This window comes from Phascolarctos cinereus, unplaced genomic scaffold (assembly GCF_003287225.1).
Source record: "Phascolarctos cinereus isolate Bilbo 61053 unplaced genomic scaffold, phaCin_HiC Scaffold_726;HRSCAF=1367, whole genome shotgun sequence".
Lineage (NCBI taxonomy): Eukaryota > Metazoa > Chordata > Mammalia > Diprotodontia > Phascolarctidae > Phascolarctos > Phascolarctos cinereus.
In genome coordinates this window covers 166,803,083-166,822,299 of record NW_027556098.1, presented here as the reverse complement: position 1 = coordinate 166,822,299, position 19,217 = coordinate 166,803,083, and positions in this window count along the sequence as shown.

The window sequence follows — 19,217 nt, the reverse complement described above, 5'->3', positions numbered from 1 at the left end:
GTGAGTGAATGTTTCAATTACATTGGTAATATTAACGTATCAGATACATTATTAAATTGAAAATGCGATTAATATGAATAATTTTATTATAATGATTTTCAGCTCTGGGCCCAATTCTTTGTCCAGATGATATATTTAATGTTTGTACAAATGTGTTTATATATGTACAGATGGACTAGTTCAATGGACTATCCATCTGCATTACATAAGCTATGCAATATGTACTTGTCATCCACTTGATTTTCCCTTATAGATTGCTAAGCTGATGTATCTTTGAGGCAACCAGTGTGTCTCTTTTATGTTAAACGTCAAATATAACAGAGTGTCCAATAAATATGTATTGCTGATGATAAAATGGATTTCTCTATTTGGCACTTCAAGTCTTTTATAAGCTGGCTCTAAGCTACTTTTCCAGCCTCATTATTCATTTCTCCCCTCCATGTAATCAACAGTCCAGCTAAGCAGGCCTTCTCGCTGTTCCTCAAACACAATGCTCCATCTCCCATTTCTGTGCTTTTGCTCTGCGTCCCCCATGCCTGGAGTACACTCCCTCCTTCCCTCTCCTTAGAACCCCTAGTTTCCTTCAAAGTTCACCTTGACTTCCTTCTTCTACGTGACACTTTTCCTGATCTCCCTTCTAGTTGCCAGTTCTTCCCTCCAGTATTGTCTTAGATTTATCTTGTGTGTATACACACACACACACACACACACACACACACACACACACACACACATATGTACTTATGTTTGTTTTCTTGCTTGATGGAATGATAGTTTCTCGATAGCAGGGACTGTTTCGTTTTTGTCATTGCATACCAGCCAGTGCCTGGTACATAATAGACAATTAATAAACACTTATTCATTGATTGATTCTGTTTTACTTTCTCATAAGTTCATTTTTTTTGTATTGCTTCTTCTAATTTAGCTGCAAGTTTTGCTGATAGCATCCAGATCATTCACACAACAAAATATTCAAAAAGGCATTTACTTTGACTTCACCACTGGCCTTACCCAGTCTTGATTTGGCCTCCAGGCCACAGGTTCCTCACCCCTGCTATAGATCAATTTGTAGTGGTCTAAAGGAGTTAGGGTCTGTGAAGTTTTATACTCTGGTAAACAAAAGGGAAGCTAGGGTCCTTTTTCAATAAACAGGTCTACTATAAGCAGACCTCTAGCAGCACTTTTTGCACTGCCAAAGAATTAGAAAGACCTATATGAACTGATACAAAGTGAGCAGAACTGGGAGATCATTGCATACAGTAACAGCAGTGTGGTAATAATGATCAACCATGAAAGACTTGACTACTTTTACCAATACAATGATTCAAGGCAATTCCAAAGGACTCATGATGGAAAAACGTGATTTACCTCCGGAGAGAGAACTGATGAACTCTGAGTGTACATTGAGGTATAATTTTCTCACTTTTTTTTTTGCTTTTTTTTGCAATATGACTAATATGGAAATATGTTTTACATGATTTCACATGTCACATTGATTGCATTCTCAGTGGATGGAGGATGGGTGGGGAAGGGAGAGATTTGGGAACTCAAAATTTAAAAGGAAAAGAACGTTAAAAAATGAATGACAATTTAAAAAACATTTACTAGGCTTCTATTATAGGCTAGGACTTGTACTAGAAGGTGAGGATACCAGTGAAAGGAATGAAATAAATAAGTAGTAGTACCAAGGGACACAAGCGTAAGAACTTAAGAAGCAACAGAATAAGGTAAGAATAATTAGTCCCTGCTTTTTTTTTTTACTTCAACCAAAGGTGTCAAAGAAATAACTGAAGTGGGCCATTGAGTTAAATTTTAAATGACATGTAATGGTTTGCTATCCAAGAAATGAACTGTTCAACAAGCTTATTTCCAAGTATACTAATACAAATGAATATAGTTCAAAATATGAATAATAATATCAACATTATATATTTGGCTCTTTTTGGCCTTTCACATGAGAAGCAAAACTTGGCAAAATGAAGAAAACTTTACCTCTCGCCCACATCACTTTTTTTGATTGGCCAGAGTTGAATGATTTAGCAAATGAATAAGAGAAGAGAAAGTTTATTGCAAGTTTAATCTTCTATCAAATAGGCTATATGAATCAGTGCAGATAATAAATGAATCAGTCCTAAAGTATATCCTAAACTCTAACTGCTCCAGCTCCTGAGATGTTTGTTTGAAAACATTTAGTTAACTGATTGTTATTCTTTTAAACTGGGACTATAATTTATTTCACGTAGGGAGGTCCTAGTAAATTACTTCCAGTGCCAATGCAGCATTCTTTCTGCCATTCGAGAGTTAGCTAGGGCTCTGATATGTTAAGTGATTTGCCCTGGGTCACACGGCCAGTATGTTGTAGGGGCAGGATTCAAACTCAGACCTTCAGGGCTCAGTTCCAGGATCAGCTTTCTATCTGCTACATCATGCTGCCTTACAGCCTGTGGCTGGTAGTTTTATGTTAATTAGCATCCAACTCAATCCAATATAGCAAACATTTATTAAGCACCTGCTATGTCCAAGTCACATGTGCTACAGATACAAAGATAAAAAGTAAGCAGTCCTTTCTTAAAGGGGTTTATATTCCCTTGGAGGGATACAATACATACACAAATAAGCATTATATAAAGGAAACTGAGGAGTGAAAGAGCATTAACTCTAGCTGATCAAAGGAAGTCTTCACAGAAGATGTGATACCTAAGTTGGCCCTTGAAGGAAGATAAGGATTCTGAGAAGTGAGGATGGGAATGGGATTATAAACTCACAGTTGCAGAGCCAGCATGTACCTTACAGTCATCAGTGCACCCACTTTATTTACCAAATAATGAAACTGAGAACCAGAGAGGTTAAGCAAATTGTCCAGGGTAACACAGGTTGTAAATGTCAGACCTGGGATTTGAATGGAGATCCTGCTCCCTTTCTACTGTATAATGTTGTCTCTCCAGGAGTATATTCCAGGCAAGGGGAAACATTTGTGTAAATATATGGATGTGGTAAACAAGAGTATCAATTCTAGGAATGGATAGTAATCTAATCTGGATGGAATGAAGAGTTCTTGAATGCTGTGGATAAATTCACTTACCTTGGCAGTATATCTTCCAGGAAAGTACATATAGGTGATGAGGTTGTCTCCCAATTTGCCAGAGCTAGCTCAGCATTTGAGAGGCTCCAAAAGAAAGTGTGGGAGGGAAGAGGTATTTGGCTAGCACACTGAAGGTCTACTGAGCTCTTGTGCTGACCTCATTGTTGTATGCCTGTCATGTTCGTGTTGTACACCAGCATATACCAGTATATATACATACCAGTATACCACCACCATGCCAGAAAACGTAGCCACTTCCACTTGAATTGTCTTAGGAAGATTACCTGTCATGATAAAATACCTGCTACTGAGGTCCTTTACCCAGCTGAACTGCCAAGTACTGCAGAGAGTGCAACTCCAATGGGCTGACCACATAGCCTGAATGCCAAACACAGCCTACCTAAAAGACTTTCATGGAAAACTCACACAAGGCAAGTGCTCTCAAGAAGGGCAAAAGAAGTGATAGCAAAAACACTCTCAGGGTCTCTCTGAAGAACTTTAGTATCAGTTGTGAGACATAAAAGACAATGGCACAGGATTGCCCAGCATGGCATGCCAGCATCAAAGAAGGCATTGTACTCCAAGAGCAAGTCAGAATCACAACAGCACAAAAGGAATGTGAGCTGTGCAAATTCAGAGACATCTCCATCCCAAATGTTCTAATGCACTGCTTGTGCCTGACCTGTGGTAGAGCCTTCTGAACTCATATTGGCCTGATCAACCACAATCAAACATACTCTATCATAACCCCAACATCATGATGTCATCAGTCCTATTCAAAAACCAAAGATGAACAAAAACAGTATGTAATGCAGTTGGGAAAATTAGGTGGGAAATAGTTTAGAGGACATACTTAACAGGCAAGTGTTATCAGAGTTCCATTTATCTTTTACATTCTTTTCATTTTCTTTCATTCATAGAACCCTGGCTTCCTCGAGATGACCCCTCATCTTTGGCCACGTTCTTTAGCCTGGATATAGCTTCAATCATCTCCACTTATTTTATTCTAGAGGCAATGAAGTTTTTTTTTTTGACCCTGTCCCTCCTCAGAAGTATTTGCTTCTGATTACCCTCTTTCCCAATCTGCCCTCCGCTCTATCATCCCCCTGCTCTCTTGTCCCCTTCTCCCCCTATTTTCCTGTAGGGTACGACAGATTTCCATACGCAATTGAATGTGTATGTTATTCTCCTTAAGCCAAATCCTATGAGAATAAGATTCCTCATTCCCTCTCACCTTCCCCTGTTTCCCCTCCACTGTGAGACTTTTCTTTTCTGTTTTTTTTGTGAGATAATTTACCCCATTCTACCTCTCCCTTTCTTCTCGAGTATCATCTCTCATCCCTTAATTTTATTCTCCAGATATGACCCCTTAATCCTCAACTCACCCTGTGCCCTCTATCTATCTATCTATACACATATATAATTTTTTCCCTTCAACTACCCTAATACTGACAAAGTTCTCATGAGTTACAAATATCATCTTTCCATGCAGGAATGTAAACAGTTCAATCTTAATAAGTCTCTTATGATTTCTCTTTCCTGTTTACCTCTTCATGTTCCACTGAGTCCTGTATTTGAAAGTCAAATTTTCTATTTAGCTCTGGTCTTTTCATCATGAATGCTTGAAAGTCCTCTATTTCACTGAATAACCATTTTTTCCCCTGAAGGATTATACTCAGTTTTGCTGGGTAGGTGATTCTTGGTTGTAATCCTATCTCCTTTGCCCTCCGGAATATTATATTCCATGCCCTGTGGTCCTTTAATGTAGAAGCTGCTAAATCTTGTGTTATCCTGATTGTGTTTCCACAGTACTTGAATTGTTTCCTTCTGGCAGCTTGTAATATTTTCTCCTTGACCTGGGAACTCTGGAATTTGGCTACAATATTCCTAGGAGTTTTCCTTTGGGGATCTCTTTCAGGAGGAGATCTGTGGATTCTTTCAATTTCTATTTTGCCCTCTGGTTCTAATATATCAGGGCAGTTTTCCTTGATAATTTCTTGAAAGATGATGTCTAGGCTCTTTTTTTGATCATGGCTTTCAGATAGTCCAATAATTTTTAAATTCTCTCTCCTGGATCTATTTTCCAGGTCAGTTGTTTTTCCAATGAGATATTTCACATTGTTTTCTAATTTTTCATTCTTTTGGATTTGTTTTACAGTGTCTTGATTTCTCATAAAGTCACTAGCTTCCAATTGCTCTATTCTAATTTTTAAGGAAGTATTTTCTTCAGTAATCTTTTGGACTTCCTTTTCCATTTGGCCAATTTTTCTTTTTAGGGCATTTTTCTCCTCATTGGCTTTTTGGACCTCTTTTGCCATTTGGGTTAGGCTATTTTTTAAGGTGTTATTTTCTTCAGTATTTTTTTGGGTCTCCTTTAGCAAGCTGTTGACTTGTTTTTCATGATTTTCTTGCATCACTCTCATTTCTCTTCCCAGTTTTTCCTCTACTTCTCTTACTTGCTTCTCAAAATCCCTTTTGAGCTCTTCCAAGGCCTGGGACTGATTCATATTTTTCTTGGAGGCTTTGGATGTAGGAGCTTTGACTTTGTTGTCTTCTTCTGGTTGTATGTTTTGATCTTCTTTTTCAGCAAAGTAAGATAATATAGTCTGACTCTTTTTGCACTGCTTGCTCATGATCCTGGCCAATTACTTGAGTTTTAAACTCTTTGTTAAGGTAAGAGTCTGCTTCCAGTGTGGAGAGTGTACTGTCCCAAGCGCCAGGGGTTTGTATAGCTGTTTTCAGATACTTGTAGGGACCTGTAAATTTTCAGTTCTTCCAAGGTGGTATGATAAGGGTCGAGGTGTTTACTCCTTTCCTGGCCTGTGACCACAAGTACTCCTTTCTGTCCTATAACTGTGAGGAGGGGTTTCTCTCTACAGCCACTACAAGCTCCACCACGCCACTGCTCCTCCTCACCCCAGCACCGCCGCCCAGAACTGCGACCCAAATCCACACAAGGGCAAGGCAAGAGGTTCCTGCCTCAGCACTGGCAAAGAGATCCCTGCAATCCCTCTCTGATCAGCCACTGAATTCCCCCTCAGTCTGTGGGCCTAATTGCAGCTGCCCCCCCCACCCCAGGGCCACGCTTTTGGGGAATGGAGCTGAAACCCCACCTTCCTGTCTCAGCACCGGCAGAAACAGACTTTTCCCACTGACCTTCTAAGTTGTCTTTGGCATTCGTGGATTGAGGAGTCTGGAAACCTCCACAGCTGCCTGCGATTCAGTCCTCTGAGGGCTGCTCCAGGTTCGCTGCAGCCTGTGCATCCATGCCATGCTGTGCTGCGCTCCCAGCCTGGCACGATACACCTTTCTGATCAATCATCCAGGTTGTCTTGGGCTGGAAATTTGTTTCACTCTATCTTTTTGTGGGTTCTGCTGCTTCAGAATTTGTTTACAGCCATTTCGTATGAGTATTTGGAGGGGTTTGGGGGAGAGCTCAAGCAAGTCACTGCTTTCACTCTGCCATCTTGGCTCCTCCCCCGGCAATGAGGTTTTTCAACAAGGAAATAAGTCACACCTGTGCCTTAGGAATTTTATTTTGGCATCCTGCAGAGGATGCATAGTAAGAAAACGACTGGAAGCAGGTATGCAAATTAGCAAGCTATTGCAGTAATATCCACAAAGGAAGATGGGATAATGAAAGAGATGTCATGGAGTTAGAATTGACAAGATTTGGCTTGATAACTTGACAAGACAATTGATTATCAGTAGGAGATAAGGGAGAGCAAAGAATGGAAGATGACTTGGAGGTTACAAATATAAGTGACTGGAAAGAGTAGTGCCCTCTACAGAGATAGAAAAGTGTGGATGAGAAGCAGGTTTAAGGGATGAAGAAAACGAACTCTACTTTAGACATGAGTTAAAGATGTCTATGAGACATCTAGGAAGAGATGTACAGGAGGTAGTTAACAATCTGAGAATGGAGTTCAGGAGGGAGATCAGGACTAGATACATAAAATGTATGATTTACCTGCATGGAGATGACACATGAACCTATAGGAAGCAATGAGATCTCCAAGAGATCTCATTATAGACAGAGACAGGGCCTTGGGAAACACCAATGGTTGGGGTCCAGAAATGGATGAGTATTCAGGAAAGAAGGAAAAGTTCAGACAGGTAGGAAGAGAATCAGTAGAAAGAAATGTCAGAGAAGCCAGGCAAGGAGAGAGTTTCCGGTAGAAAGAGGTGGTCAACAGTGTCAAAAGCTTTCTTGACAGAATGGTAAAGACTGATTTCAAAAAGTTTATTTGGTTTTGTTGTTTGTAGTCAGCACTCTTCTCAAAGTATTTCTGATCATTTCCCACACTCAAAAAATATAGAATATGCTGTACTAGAACTCAATAAATTGTCAGCCTTCTTTGTTTTGTTAAAGGAAAAAGTTTAGTTCATACAAGTTTTGGATAAAGTATTTCAAAATGTAAAGGCTTATCTCAATTTCAGCCCCTGGTAGTTGTCTAAAAATTAGACAAGGAAAATTGTAGTCTTCCATTTTTGTCTTTCATATTTTGTTCATTATTCACATTGATCTGCCAATAGTTTGTTGGCAGGGTGGAGGCAACCACAAATGAGGAGAAAAATTTAAAAATGTAGAGAATTGTAATGAGAGAGCTTCCTCAGATATCATGGACCATCCTTTTGGGATGTAGTTATCTTCACTGTAGTCTCTTAATAGCCTGACCAGGGTTCACTGTTCCTCAAGACATGAAGGTAAGAGCAGTTGTTCTCTGACTATATAAACTTGGGATTCATCTGCATCAAAATAATACATGAACCTTCGGAGCTGATGAGATCCCCAAGAGACAAGGTAAAGAAAGAGACAAAGCCCTGGAGGGCACCCAGGGAGACAGAAAAATATGATGTTTCAGGAAAGAAAACTGAGAAAGTGCTGGGGAAAATCCTTTAATACATGCTGTATTGGAAATCTTATCAACTCCCATAGATTCATGTATCATCTCTGTGCAAGTGAATCACAAAGTTCTATATCCAGTCTTAATCTCTCTGGACCTCTATTCACACATTATCAGCTGCCTTTTGAATATCTCCTCCTGAAGGCATCTTTAACTCATGTCTACAGTGGAACTCAGCCTCCCCACTCCAGCCAAAACCTTCCCCTCCTCTTTATTCTTTTGTTTGTTTTGAGGGTATCACTAACTTTCAAGTCACCCATATTTTTACTTTAAAATCATCCATCCTTGACCTTTCCCTCCCCCTTATCCCCCATAACCAATCAGTTGTCTTGTCAAGTTATCAAGCCAAGTCCTATTGATTATAACTCCATGACATCTCTTGTATTATCCCATTTTCTACACTCTAGTTTAGCCCCCTGTCTCTTCTTGCTTGGATAACTAGAATAGCCTCCTAATTTCTTTTAAAACAAGCATAAGCCTACTTTGGCAGCACAACTAATTTGTTCCTTCTCTGACAGTTATTGGATCACTCACCTTGGTGATACTTGTCACAAGAAACAGTGGTTTCTTGTAACTTAGAGGATAAGATACAAATTCCTTAGTCCATCATTAACTCTTCTTCTCCTACTGGCCTCAACCTATCTTTACAATTTAACTCCTACTGCTCTCAACACATGTCTACTGCAGTAACTGTTCTGCTCACTGTTGCCCAATTTCCACTTCATTGCTTTCCTCTGAGAAGATCTTTGACTTAACCAAATTCTCCTCACACTTAGAATCCCAGGTCAAGTCCCATGCTTTACTACTAAAATTTCCTGATGTGGTAAGGTGTTGTTTTATTTTTTTAATGCCATTCTCCCAGAGCAGGAGTTATTTTTTTTTGTCATGGATGTCTTTGGCAGTCTATGGACCTTTTCATAGAACAATGGTTTTAAGTGCACAAAATAAAATGCATAGAACTACAAAGGAAGTTAATTATATTGAAATACAGTTATCTAAATATTTTTAAGTTCATGGATTAAGAACCCCTACAATATATACTGATGGAAGTAAGAGGGAACCAAGGAAGATTTCTTAGAAGAAGAGGGCGAAGAAATTAGGAAAATTGGCCTAGGAAATAAAGAACTTAGGAGAGACACAAGAGCTGTCTATAAATGTTGAGGAACTATTGTATACTGTAGAAGGGGGTTTGCACTTGTTTGCACTTGGAGTAATAAGTAAAAAAGCAGAGATGAAAATTTAATGTCAATGTAAAACAAAACATTCAAGCAATTGGTACCATACAAAGGTGGAATAGGTTATGTGACATGGTGATGGGTTTCTCCTCCTTGAAGGCCTTCAAGGCAAGACTAGATGATGACATCGTCATTCATAATTCAATCAAGTAAAGAATGAAAGATTCTTCACTAGGGTGTTGAGTTGTGGACTCTTGAGCCCATTTACTAGTTGAGCTCATTTGCATCTGGCCATCCAATTAGTTCCAAAGCTATCTGATTGTATTTATCTCTCCATCTTCTCTATAAGAATAGTATGAGATACTTTATCAAAAACTTTGCTTAAATCTAGGTGAACTGTATCTATAATATTGTCCTCATCTACCAACTTAGTAGCCTTATTAAAATGGTGTTGAGGTTCACCTGAAAGGCCTTGTTCTTGATAAAGCCATTTGGGTTCTTTGTAATCACCATTTCCCTCTTTAGCTATTCACCAATATTTCCTTTGTCATCCTTACTAGAATTTTCCAGGAATCAGAGTTAAGCTTACTTTCTTATAATAATTCTTATGATAATCTACTCTTCTCACTTTCTGAAAAAAATTATTAAGTTTATCCCTTCTAATTTTGTGGCAATACTCCTGTTTTTCAATCTTTGAAATATTTAAAATGACACTGTCACTGGCTAATTACTGAGCCACTGACACCTGCCAGTTCAAGGCTGTGATTCTTCAAAGCACTCCCAAAGCTTCATTGCTTTTCTGATTAAATTTCTTCTCTGACATACCTAGGCCCAGAGGTGTGTCTAATTCTTTCAACCAATCTCAACACATTTCATCAGCCATTTCATCCAATGGCTTGAGACACTTCATGTCTTCTTAACTAATTAACTAGGTTGTCCATACTTAGCTTATGTCTTTTTTTGTTGCAAGTGTTTAGGATTGATCAACATCTATTTTATCTTTGATTGATTGATTCTGTAACTCAAAGAAATACCTTTTAACTGATAAAGGTATCAGGTTAAAGTGCATCTTGTTAATCATATTAATTGGGATTATCTGACATGCCTCCTAAACATGTATTTCTATAAATTCTCTAGAAAGGATCCATGTTGTAGACCTTCTTGTGGAGCCATAATGTTTTATGGCTAGGAGTGTTGCACAAGGACTGTCTACCTATGGGATACACAGAGGTATATTGGGAAATGTTTAACAACTGGCTCTCAAGGGAGGAAAATATATGCACAACACACTTTAACACAAGTTGACACATTAAACACAAGTTTAATTTGCATTTTTAACATTTTCTCCATCACTTTCTTAAGTCCAGACAAACAAAACAATAAATCAAGCCATGATTTGTAGCATTTGCCAACTTCTAAAGTCTAATTGCTCACATTGTAAATTTAGGCTTTCACTAGCCAGTTTGAACACACCCCTTGCCACACAACAAAATCAGTTCATTGTCTAGTAATTCATGTCCTTAATGATGCTATTTATATCACTTCACAGAATCACAGAATTTCAGAGCTATGAGGGAATTTCATGAGCACCTAGACTAGCCCATACCTGAAAAAGAATCCTATCTACAAAATACCTGAAAAGTATTAAGCTCTCCCTTTAATAATACGGTCTACAATGTTTCCAACAATATAAATCAAGCTTTTGGCCTGAGTGAGAGTGAATGAGATATTTTCTCATGGACATTCATACCATAATATGCTACGGTCTACTCAAGCTCACAATTTGTCTTTTCATTGCCCTCTGGATCACCTACAACCTTGACTCTTTTAGTCTTTTGTTTTATTCAGTGGTAGGCAACCATAGGGAATCTCTGGGACAATGCTGGTTTTAAAGAAATAGAGTTTTGCAATGGCAAACAACTTAGGATCTTTGAACATTTGATAGTTTCTCAAATGCAGTCAAGCCTGATCTCCCATTGACTTCTGGGGCTGGCCAGTCGTCCGTCTGCAGCACCTACTGAAGAAACTGCATGGATAGGCATAATATATAAATCCAATTAGGCATACCAGCATTTACTAAAGGTTAAGAATCCATAATTATTCAATATAGTGTAAAAGTCAGATTAAAGGAACGGGGCTATGATAGGCTTGGCTGTAACACGAGTACTTTCTTAGTTTAGACTGGATACCAGGGTGAAATGAAGCAGTGGCCAATCACTGAACATTTAATGAGGTTTATTTTTCCCTAATACAGCAAGAATATGTAACAAGGATGCAGTGACACAGTTTCTCTGGATGCACCCCCCTCGTCTCCATCTGGACGTAAGTCTGGTCAGTAAATAATCAGAATATTGCAACTTACATGGTCTCAGGCACCCACCAAGTCTGAGAGGCTAAACTAGAAGCTCTGGGGACTTTTTATGCCTCTTGACCAGGAAGCTGCATCAGGAAAACCAGGGCCAAACAGATAGCAGAGGGAAGAGGAAGCTAGGTCACTCAGGGAACTTGGGCTGAAGGAAGTTGCATTAGGAAAATACTGGTCCTGTCACAAGGGCAAATCAGGTGAGCTACTTGATCCCTGTGTGATGACAGTGTTGGCAATAATAAAATGGCATAAACAAATGGGTATTGATCACATCAGCCAACTCAGCCTTTTGAATTATAGAATCATTCTGGACACGGGACTGTAGAAAACCCCTAAGGCTATATAGTCCTACTACATGGCATCCCTGGGAGCCCCAGATAACACCAGAACTTCTGGGAAATCCCCAGGAAATACCTGTAAAGTCATTCATCAGCCCTAAATATTAGATGATATTGATGGTCTAGAGTTGGTCCTCAGATTTGGAGTGCTTACTCTTAGATGAAGTGAAATATTATAAACCCATAGTATAGGCAATCATCTATGTGGTATGACATAAGAAATTTTTAAAAAGACTCCCTGTCCAAAAACACATCTCCACCAGATTATTTGATTGCCTGATGTTGCATTATCAATTAGTGAATGAATGAAAAAGCATTTCTTAAGCATTTACCATGTGTATCAAGCACTGACCTAAAATCAGAGGGTACAGATTAAAAAAAATCAGGATCTTCCCTGCTCTCACATTCTAAGGAGAGACAACATGTATAGAAGGGTTCAGTAACAAGACAATGAAAAGGTCTACTGGTTCTTAGAGGCAAGGCAGGTGTTATATATCTTTTTTACATTGTTTTCATTGACAAAACCATATCTTTTTCTGACTTTGAACCATTAGACAATGCCAAGAACTTTTGTTTCTGAGTCTTCTCAGCATAACTGCTGAGAATCATGACACAATCTTTCATTAGGATTAAACATTGTCCTTGTTAAAATGCAAATATCCCTGAAAAGAATGAACCATTAAGCCCTGATAGTCATGACCTTCTTGGTGTGAATTATTACACCTGTAATCTCCTTCTGTGACCAGTTGTCTAATCCCATTACCATCAGTGGACTGAGGGGTCCAGAAGCCACCACTGCCACTATGATTCAGTCACCCCCAGGGCCTGCTGTTTGTCTGCTGGGACTTGGCCTGTGCTGGCACTGTACTCTTACACGGGTGCAATAGACAGTTCCTGCCAATCTTCTATGTTGTCTTGGGCTGCAAAATTATTTCACCCTGTCCTTTTTTGGGTTCTGCCACTCCAGAATTTGTTTGGAGACATTACTTAAAGTTATTTGAAGGGAGTTTGAGAGAGCTCAGACCAGTCCCTGCCTTTTCTCAGCCACCTTGGCTCTGCCCCTAAATCAATTCCATAGGTCCATTTTCAGGGTCAAGTTTCAAGGCATTGAGATGTGATTTACTGAATTGATAGGAAATAATTAGAAATGAGGTAAAGTCAATCAACCAGTATTTCCAAAATATCTACTAGGTGTCACAGACTGTGCTAGGTTATGGAGATAGAATGAAAAAAATTACACAGTTCTTGCCCTTAAGGAGTTTGTATTCTAACCAAAGTAAAGCAATCTCCTAACAAACAGGACAGCCTCTAGTGAAGAGTGTTACTGCTAGGAGCTGCTTGTGATCTTCCTTCTTATCCCAAGCCTTGGTTTTCTTCCTGAGTGGCTCAATGGTTTGTGCTCTCTAGGGCTATAGTTCTCATTGAAGAACAAGAAGACTTGTTTCTGAAGGGCTTGAGGATGTTATACCTCAAAAAGAACACTTTATCTCCCAACTCCATACCTTTATACTGGCTACCCCCTATGCCTAGAATGCCTTCTCCCTCTTCACCTCTGGCTTCTTCGAGACAGCTAAAGTCCTGCCGTTCTGCTAGAGGACCTGCCTGTCTCCCCACACCCATTGCTACTGTCACCTCTTTGAGATTACCTTCCATCTTGTCCATTCATCTTTTATGCATATAGGTGTTTTCATGTTGTCTCCTGAATTAGAACCTGAACACCTTGAGGACAGGGACTGTGATTGTTGTTTGTTTTTCCTTTCTTTGTATCCCCAGTGCACAGCAGAGTACCTGGCTCATGATAGGTGTTTAATAAATGCTTGTTGACTGACTCTTGACTGAGAGGCTCAGCTAGAATGAGAGCACTAGACTGTATGGGGAGGAGGAAATGAAGAAAAAGGTCCTCAAATGGAAGGTGAGAGGGTGCCAAAGAAAATACATCTGTTCCACAATGGTTCTTATGGAAAGCCTGTCTAAGATCATCCCTGGGATGTTAGATCATTGTGAACCAAGTTCCTGCAACTTGTACCTCTATCCTCAACAATGTAGATTGTTGTCTCAACAATTCAGATTGCAACCTATCCATGCCTTCCTATACTGTTCCACTCTTGTCAATGTCCTCCTATTAATCTTCCACAGGAGAGGAGGGCCTCCCTCTAAATCTCCTGATATTATGTGGACACCTACAAGCTGTTCACCAGTTATCCCCTGCTTCTATTATATAAAAGACCACCCCCTTCTTCTGCTAATATATCTCTCTGATATATTATCAGAGACTACATGACCACATGGTGGTCAGAGGAAGCAATACAAGGACACTCTCAAGGTCTCTCTTGGAATTGATTGTGTAACACGGGAGACACTGGAACAGGACCACTCAGCATGGCAAGCCCACATCAGAGAAGGCGCTGTGCTCTATGAGCAAAGCAGAATTGAAGTAGCTCAAAAGAAACTCAAGATGTGCAAATTTAGAGAATCCACCCCAATGGGACTATTTGTGCCTGACCTGTGGTAGAGAATTCCAAACTCATTGTTCTGAACTGCCACAGTCGGACACACCATAACTTGACTCTAGCATAGTGATGTCACGCTGGTCCTCTTCGAGAACAAAGGACAGCAATCAACCAACCAATATCTCTCTGGTAATATCTTTTTTACTTCTCTTGCAATTCTTACAAGACATATATTGCAACCCAGTCACACCCACCATGTGACTCTCCATTGCCCTTTGCATGGCCTATACAACTTTACATCTTTGGAGGCTGTGATATTCTGCAACTTGCAGCCAAAAAGATGGGCTTTTGTTTCAGGGAAAATATTGGGCTCATTAAAAGAACTATACAACTTCCCAACAACAATATAGATTGCTTTCATCCTTCTATTAAATTCAAGTGCCAGTTCATTACTCATAAGCAGTGTGTAGCCAAGATATATCTACTGATGGACCACCACTATGGATAGTCCATCCAACAGCATGTTACAGTCTTGAAAACAGATAGGTTTCCTCCATTGATTCAATTTTTCATATATGTTTAGCTTGGCCAAACTCCCTTGAGTGATTATGGATTTCATTTAGGAGAGTCAGCAATATGCAATCAGTACTAAACAAGAAAATTGGTAGGAGCTTACCAGTTAGAGAGAAGCCCTGATGTATATGTACTCTGCCCTAGACATCTTCCATGATGCTGACAACCACCTTGGGAGACCATATGTTTTACTTGGAACTGAAACCTTCCATATATGCTGTCTTTCTCATTAGAATATGAGCTCCTTGACAGCAGGAACTCTCTTTTTTATTTATAGTTTCAGTACCTAGCACAGTGCACCAAATAAATAAATCATTCATTCATTCATTCATTCATACATACATACATATATATATAAAATTAGTCATTGTGCTCTACACAAATACTATTAATAGTAAAAAAAAACAATAAGTACAATAGGATTTTATGTCCTCTCTACCTTTTCTTCAAGTGTATGACCTTAAAGATGTAGTCCACTGTAGAATATGTTATGAAAGCCTATTTCTTTCTTTCTCATGACTTTATTAATCATGGCTTTGACACATAAGCTTATATAGATTTTGTAGAGAAGAGAAAGCAAGAATAAGGGTCAAGAGCTAGGGAAATTTTCTCAGTCGCCTTTTTGGAAATTTGGGATTTCTTCCCAAATGTTTGGTATTCCCTCCTGAGAGCTCATCCCTAAATATCTTCAGAATTATGTCACCTCCCACATAGACTTGTTCTGGGTCTATGTGGGGTAGCCCACCTGCTCTTTAAATCTTGTTTTGTTTCTTTAGCACTATTTCTTCTTCCTCATGAGTTGTATTGAGCAGAAATATAAAGTCATATTATCTCTGCCTACATAGCAGGTCCTCAAAGCTCCACCTTTTCAGGAGTTTTGACACATGACTTAAAGTTGTTATAATAGTAGCCCTAAAAGAATAGATTTTACCTCACTGAAATGTTATCAAGCAGTTTTCCATTCCTTCTGTCTGTCTTCCACAAACACTGAATAGATCTTCCAGTAAGAGCTTGATGCATGTAGATAAACTATGCAGCCCACTTCTTGCAATCACTATCACATTATTCAGAAAAAGATCTCTATGTTACTTGAGTGACAAGTCATGGCTTGCCCCATTTCTGGGAACAGGATGAGGACAATCAAATGGAACATCAAGAAGTTAACAAGCCCTTTGGTTTCTATTCAAAGGAGAGCGAAATCAGGCATCCTCTCTAGTCTGACAGAGAAAAATTAAAATGATTTATAAATAATAATTCATAAATTATAAATAAATAAATTATACATTCAAACGCATGCCTGTAAGTGCTTTTTATCTGATCAGAGCATCATCTCCAGAGCCTGACAGGGAAAGGGCTGCTCAATAAAATAAAGAGATGAAGTCAATGTTCTGGAACAGAAGGACTCATTTGGGCTGGGAAAGGCTCTAGAACTTCTAGTGCAATCAGAGCATTTCAATAAATTGCTTTTTGACTTAGCTTGAGTATTTTACATATGGCTTTGTTCAGCTGTCTTTTACCAGAACTTGTAGTCTTAAATAATTTACTTTATCCAGATATATATCTCTTACATTGTAAATTTGTATATTAAATATATTCCATAGTAATAAGGAAGAAGGGAGAAATTTCATTTCTGAAGATTCTACCTGATCTTTCCAAAGATTTTAGCTACCGATTATTTCAAGGACCTACTAGAATATACATATATATTAAATTATGTTCAATATTCATCTAAAAATAGCTTATAAATGAAATTTAATTTAACTTCTAAATTCTGGGAAATATCCAAAAAGTGCATTCCTGGGAGCCACTTAATTTTTGGTGAAAGTTTCTTGCTCCAGATCCGTTTCTAAAACAACTCTAGTCAGCTAGAAATGCACTGAGGATCCCTGCTTAGAATCTCAAGTAATTCCTTCCTATTCATTTATTACCTCTCTAGCGAGAGAATGTACAGTAACTAGAATTTTATACAATTAGTGCTCTGAGAGTGCTTTAAATGCAAACCTGTAAGAGGAAAGTAAAAACAAATCAAAGTTAATTGTGACTAGCTAGAACAAAATGCTTAAATCAATATGAGGACAGCTCATCTGCTCATCATTTACCCATTACCTGGGAGACGAACACCTCCTGCTGTGTATGATTTTTGATACAGAGTTACTACTTACTGCCTTCCATTCTGCAGATACAAGCTAAGTCCAGACCATCTCTGATTCCCTGTCTCATTAGGCTGTTTGTTTTTCATAACCTCTTCTTTTATTCATTCTTATTTATTTCTGGCTTGTGCATTTCTCTTTGCAAGACAAGCATGTGTGCAAGAAAAACTGTTGTGAGAAAGAGAAAAAAAAGAAAGAAGGAAGGAAGGAAGGAAGAAGGAAGGAAAAAAAGAAAAAGAAAGAAAGAAGGAAAGAAAGAAAGAAAACTTTTCTGAAGAGTACCCAGACCAAGAAGCAACGAATTTGATATTTCCTCTCAACTTGTCTTGACATTATTTGAGAATTTTAGAAAAATCAAAAACCTACATCAGAACATAGAAAAACTCCAGTTCTAATGGGGAATTTGAATAAAACGCATTTCAGAAGATTTCTACAAGGGTGTATATATATATATATATATATATATATACACACACACACATATATGCACACACACACATATACACATATATACACGTATATGCATATATACACATATAGACATACACAAATAATACACATACATACACATATGTATGTGTGCCTTGTTATATACATGTGTGTTGTGTATATATGTTCACATATGTGTGCGTATGTATATATATCAACAAGCATATAAGTGTATACATACACATACATGTGTATATTTGCATGTTTGATAAAGTATGGTTTTTAAAACATGATAAAATCTCAAGGTTAGAAACAAAAGCATCTTCTTTCCTCCCCATCTCTTGTCTTGAATGCAATGCCTTAGGACATCTGTTAATGAAAGAGTACTTGTGTGACCTTGTAGAATAGAGCATATGTGGTCATGAGTAGGTAGAAACAACAGAATTTCCTCGGAGGTGGTATCTCTGGCTTTTGAAAGCCATGCCTTTTAGCACTCATGAATGAAGAATAGTTTTAAGGCAGAATGAAGATAAAGGTGTTTCTAAAACTATCCTGGCACTTTGCAAACTCATTTCATTGCAGCCCTTCATTGCGAAACCAGATGTAAACCTCCATCTGTGACTGACAGCAGACATTTCTAAGAGAAATACTTGTACTTTATTTACGTATCCCAGTACAGAAGGGTCATGCCTTAATGGTGCTAACCCAATTTTTAGATTAATGTACATGCCCAAGCTTGACTTTACACTGTCTGGATTTTTCCATCTGATTATTTTCCAAGAGGAAAAGATGTAGATAACAAAAAAAAAATTAATCTAGATTTTTAAACCTTTCCTACCTGAAAAGGGAATGTATAAGTTAGAACACCATTTATTTAATGGTTAATTATCTTCTTTTAACTCTACTACTCTCTTTTACTAGTATACACAGATTATCTAATAGAAAGTACAAAGGTGATAGCTTGTGCATAGCAAATTATGGATTGAGGCTGCAATTTTTTTTTTCATTCTAACTACTCCCAATAGGCTAAATGTGGGAATGTTAAAAATACAGCTCACATTTATGAAATGGAATGTAAATAAAAATGGAAAACCCATGAACAAACCAATCCAGTAGAGTAAAAAAAAATGACAAGGTACAAAGGGTGACAAGGGGGAAATTGTGATGGTGTACAAAGGGAAAAAAGAGTAAGAAAAATCTGATACAACAGATAGCCAGCATTAACCTATCAACTAGCAGTTAGCCTGTGATCCACCTACCACTTCCTCCAATACATGGTTGTTTTTTTCTTTTTAACAAGAAAGGACATTCACAACCAATAACAATGTTGTAATGATAGTAAATGTAGGATTTAAGGTATATAAAAACCTTTAACCAACATTAAAAAGCCACCAAGAGGGAGTTACCTTGCACAAGGTTTTATTTAGTGATGGTTCCACTCTTTCACTCACTGACTGCAAATCAGCATTTTTAGTGGACAATAGGCTCAGCAGTGGCCTTATGATTGCTTCTTTTCAAATGGTAATGGCTATCCTAACTCCTCTGCCAGGTTTTTCTTACCAGAGCACAAATTGCAGTTTACAAGACTCTGAGGGGAAAAAAAAAATCTTAGCTGAATATCTTTTTTTTTTATTCGACAAACTGACATGTAAATTACCCTGTAAGTGCTCCACTCTAGGGCTCTGATCATCTCCTAATTGTCACAGTCAATTGTAGCCAACAGTCTCTTCAATCCCAAGCGCTTTGAC